This window comes from Asparagus officinalis, chromosome 8 (assembly GCF_001876935.1).
Source record: "Asparagus officinalis chromosome 8, Aspof.V1, whole genome shotgun sequence".
In the NCBI taxonomy this organism is placed as follows: Eukaryota; Viridiplantae; Streptophyta; class Magnoliopsida; order Asparagales; family Asparagaceae; genus Asparagus; species Asparagus officinalis.
Window position 1 is genome coordinate 93209028 of NC_033801.1, and position 6000 is coordinate 93215027.

The following is a 6000-nucleotide window of genomic DNA, read 5'->3' on the forward strand; positions in this document are numbered from 1 at the left end:
CATCAAAGTTCCACAAAATTTATCTTTGATACCCCAAATTTTAACAAAAGTTTTAACTTCGATTTTCCCCAGCTTTGTCAAGTTTAACAAAAAATTTTAAGTTTAAGTATCAAAGTTGAATTTTAATAATCTTTCGGAGTATTTTTTTTTTTTGCAAAAAAGAACTTTGTGGTATCAAAACTAAAACTATGGTAGGCTTTGGGATTTTTAAGTGCAAATAACCAGGCTTTGGGATTTTTAAGTGCAAATAACCAAAAAAAAATTAAAGATATCAGGAGATTGTATATAAAAAGTGTTTCCGTTTATAAAAGGAATTTGTTATGTAATAACATTTGATTGTCTTTTATACACTCTCATTTTTTATAATTCCCAACTATGCTCATTATCTATAATTAATTATCCATAACCCCTTAATAACTATGTTCTGTCAATTCATCATTCAACAACTAATAGTTTTATTATTATAAAACTATAATTACAAAAGATATTTTATTAATTTATTATTTATACAATTTTATTAAAAATAATAATTGTTTATAGCAAACTGCAACCTATTGCATAGTTTTTTTAGTATTATAAATTGTTATTTCTTATTACAAAATAAGAACTAAACTGTAATTTAATGATTATACTAGTAAAGAAATTATTTGATGATAGTAAAATAAAATAATTTAAATTATTAAATAAATTATCTAAATTTCATTTATCAATAATAGTATAACTATTAATTGTCTAAAATAATATGATAAAATCATTTATAAGATGCTTTATTTTATAAGATAACTTTAGATAAATAATTTATTAGGTTATTTAAAAATTATGTATAATATAATTAATAAGTTAAAATAGTATCATAATAAAATAATATACTATTATATTGTATATTTTATTAAATATTATAATAAAATATTATAAAATTATAAATTAAATAATATAAATAGTATAATTATTTTAATATTATTACTTAAATTATGAGATAAACTATTATTGAATAATAGTAAGATAAAAAATTTAAATAACTTTCAAATAAATTAGTTAATGGTACTATAATTATCAATAGTTGGATAAGTAATAGTTTTTAAATAAGAATATAACCAAAAAATTATGACTAATAATTTATTTAATAATTTTACTATTATATTATTTTTCAATTATGTTTGTTGTAGTAAATAATAGAATATTAACATTAATAAAATAATATACTACTAACTGCTATTTAATATCATTTAATAAATAGTATGAAAAAATAGTATAAATATTTGATAGTATAAATAGTATAAATATTTTAATAATATTATTTATATGAAAAATACACTACTATAATTTAGCAATTATGTTATTAAATTGTCTATAAATTATTATATTACTTTATGTTTAGTAATCATATTAAATATACTATGTAATATTATTACAAATAAGAATATATTGTCATAAAGTAGGATAATAATATATTATAGTTATTCTATACTCTATTATACTATTATAACAATGCTACTATATCTCTCAAAATATATTATAACTTATTAATTCCTTTATTTTTCTATCAATAAAAATATTTAAAATATAAAACATGTACGTTCACATACAAAGTAAGAGCACTATACTAGTTTATATAAATGAGCCAGATTCACTAATCCTAAAATGGCTTTATTCATCATAAGCTCCTTACAACTCATAAATTTATAGCCCTAACATAGTCATTGCAAGCCTACAACTTAAATAACTTTATTTCATGGTAATATTATTGTAGCTTAAACCGAAGATTAATGCAAGTTATACTGTAAAAGAATTCGTACAATTTGCTACATAATTGTAAAGTGTTATTATTCCCTATTTGAAGAAATAAAATCAATATTCTTTTCCTTATCCTAATAGAAAATTACAAATTTGTATGCTAAGTCGAGCACTTTGTCTTCCCAGTTACCATTTTGACAGAAGTCGGCGCATGTTTTCACAATATAAACTTATAAAAACACGTCTCTTATCATATCCATTATTCTTATAGACACTTTTCTCAAGTCAGCAATTATATAATCACATTGATTATAAACAACATGGACGTGAGAAAAAAGAGCAGAAAATTTTATTTATATGTTAGTCAGGATAAGTATATACACTTATATACAAGGACGGTTTATAAGAAACATATAATAAGGAGATCTAATGCAAGACTTGCTTGCATATAATACATCTAACTCACCCTCTAAAAACTTTTCATGTACAAGCTTCGGTGAATTTATGTGCACCATAATAAAATTCTGTGAGCTTTGATGAAAGTGATTAAACATTGTAAGGATATTTTTTGTATGAGTGAATCGCATAATAACAGACCTTGATATGCTTAGTCAAGTATCACAATAGAGCATTTTCTCAAAAAAATAAAATTACGCTAGACGAGCATGAGAGAACTGCTAGAACCTTCATATTTCTGCCTTAAATGTTAAGCCGACATTTTTGACATTGAAAAAGGACAAAGTTAGGCATCAAAATTTTGGGCAGATTTAGGCACGGTTTGAAAAATTTTAAAAAAACGTAGTGGGCTCCACCTCAAAAAATTAATATAAAATTAGTGCATAGTATTTTCCCAAATACTATAAATATACCTAAAAACTCTTCAGAAAAAAATCATCCAAGAAACAACTCCTCTTATAGAAGAGTGAGAGAAAGAAAAAATAGAGAGTTTTTCCTAATATCAAGGAGAGGGTTTGTGAGAATTCTTGGAGTGTATCTTGATTAAGAGGGGGTATTCTGTTTGATCTAATTCTTTTAGAATATAAAAAAACTGGGCGTCGTCGTTGCACCGTGGAATAGTCCCAGGGTTCACACAAGGTTGCAGTCCAAGGTAAAACCCGGATTGTCAAATCTGCCAAGCACCAATTACCATGTTACGACATGTTTCACCATCACAGTCACTATCTCTCTAGTAGAAACAACAAATAGGTGAAGGTACAAAACAAGTAAATAATAGAAGTAGTACAAAATCATATATGCACAGAAGAAGAATATCAATAAATGAGCACAACTGAAATAGAATGAAAATATCTCTGAGTCTGGAATACATCTCAACACAATGAGTCAAATGAAATCTCACTAAGGCACTTTGCCTCTACAAAATGAATACAACTCTAAAGTCTGAATAATGAACATAACTATATAGTAGAGCTTCAACTGCTAAAACTGTGTGACGATGACTATGCTAGAACTCTGTCATCCTGCGGCTCTCCGAAACTCTGATATGTCTGAAAGATACAATTTAAATAAAAAAAACAACAACAAGAGCGTCAGAGCGCTACAGCAAGATCACCTCCATCCGCCCCAGTGGAAGGGCTGCTAGATGAAATGGAGACTCTATCTATTAAGCATAGTCTACCTATATCATTTTTCCCGTATCTAATGGAGTTAATATTTAGACACCTACAAGACGAGACGTAGTACGTTGAGCAAAATAATCCAAACAAGAAAACCCTCATATATATACCATATGTCTCAAATTATAGATCCCTAAATACAAATTCTAACTCTATGAATAAAAACAACACTCAAAAGAAATACTCCAAGCCTAAACCATATAGGACCAATGTCACAATCTCGGACTACTTCTCAAGTAGTTGGCGCAATAATAAGAGAATATCGTTCAACTCAAAAATCACCATAGGTCATATCATGTATGCCACAAACAAAAGAATGTACCCTACTCATGGGTAATCTAACATGGGAGTAACTACAAGTGATAATACATATATGTGTGCATCTCCTTGTGCTATAGCTATACTCTTGTAATATTCTTACTCAATCGTTCTACGGCAATAGGTTTTGTTTTCCTATTCCGGACACATGAAAAATGACTATACTTTTGTAATACTCTTACTCAATTGTCCGAAAAAAATAGATTTTATCTCCCTATTCCGGATACATGAATAACGATACTATTGTAATACTATTACTCAATCGTCTTGCGAAAATAGGTTTTTATCTCCTAATTCCAGATACATGAAATGATGATACTTTTATAATACTCTTACTCAATTGTCCTACGGTAAATAGGTTTTATTTCCCTATTTTCGGATACATAAAAAATGACTATACTCTCTCATATGTATTCATCAGCTCAACATGCGATAAAAATGTGTTAACATAACATAATCTAAGTGTATGTGCATATATCTCGGTGTGCGTGTCCATAATTAGTATTTACCATCATCTCAGGTATTAAACAACTCTTAAGCATCATAATATATTAGTACAATATCAAGAAACTCTCTCGAAAATAACAAACAAGAGCGAAACTCAAGAAACTTTCACGTTATATATCAATTATTTTAAATCAGCACATTTGAAGTTTTCTGCAGAATATATCGTTAGTCAATTGAGCATATCTTTCTCTAGACAAGCTCTTTTTAAGAATAGTTTTTCATTTTGGAAACTAGATTTACATAGCTATCATTTGGCACTAGTTTGGTTCAGTTTGGACTTCATATGTTATCTCCAATTTCCAGTTAAACGTTATATATGTGTAGTAGTTTTTCTGCAGAATGTATCATTAATAAATTGAGCATATCTTTCTCTAGGAAAACTATCTTTAGGAATGGTTTTCTGTTTTGAAATTTAAATTCACATATCTTTCAATTGTCATTAGTTTGGTTCAATTTGTATTTCATTTGTTATTTTAAATTTCTAGTTAAACAGTATATATGTGCAGCAGTTTTTTTTTGCAGAACATAACAAGCATGATTATTTGCACAAGAAACCATATTTAAACCTTCAATCATGTTTAAAACATACTGAAACATATATAAAACATATAAAAATACTTAAACTTTGATAATCACTTACTAAAATTATCTCGAATATAAATCAAACTCTTGTGTTAATCTAATTAGGGTTTTTCAACCTAATTAACCAAATATAAATCAAACTCTTGTGTTAATCTAATTAGGGTTTTTCAACCTAATTAACCAAATTCTTTAATCTAAAGCATGAACTTTTAACATATTAAATCAACCTAATTAACCAAATTCTTTAATCTAAAGCATGAACTTTTAACATATTAAACATAAGCATGATTGCTAAACAACTTAGAAAAAATATACATTCATTAAATCATATTTTTAACACTTAGATATCACAAACCTAGGGTTTTCTCATCTTTAATTCCCATGTAAACTCAATTAAATGTCAAATTAGGGTTTAAACATGATTAGAACATGATTAACAAGTTAAAAAATAAAAATTTGAAGAACTCTAATGATCATGATCATGTCTCCATTATAAACAGCAAGAAAAACATGTAGATCTAATATTTGTTTAAGATCTAACAACAAAATTCTAATCTTTTTCACATTAGATTAAGATCTAAGCATGTAAACACAATTTAAACTTCTAAACTAGTTAGTTAACTATGGGGATGAGTTTGGATGTAAGTGATCTTGCCTTAATATCATGTGCAAGCCTCTCACTAGTAGGAAAACGACCAAACTAGACGGAACAATCTAGACGGAAATTTTTTCCGTCTAGATTGGATCAACGTAGACGGAAAAATTCCGTCTAGATTGTTCCGTCTATTTTGGAGCAAACTAGACGGAATTTTCCGTCTAGTTTGACAAACCCAGACGGAACAGGCAACCTAGACGGAAATTCCGTCTAGGTTGCCTCAACCTAGATGGAATTTCCGTCTAGGTTGACTATACAACCTAGACGGAATTTCCGTCTAGGTTGTATAGTCAACCTAGACGGAAATTCCGTCTAGGTTGAGGCAACCTAGATTCCGTCTAGATTGTTCCGTCTATTTTGGAGCAAACTAGACGGAATTTTCCGTCTAGTTTGACAAACCCAGACGGAACAGGCAATCTAGACGGAATTTCCGTCTAGGTTTCCTAGGGCAGTTTTTACCCCTACCAGCCGCCACCCCCTCCCATTTCTCTCAATCTCATCCACCCGACCCCCCCTTGTTCGGTCTCCCCCCCGACTCCCCCCCTCCTCCGGCCTCCCCCCCGCCCCCCC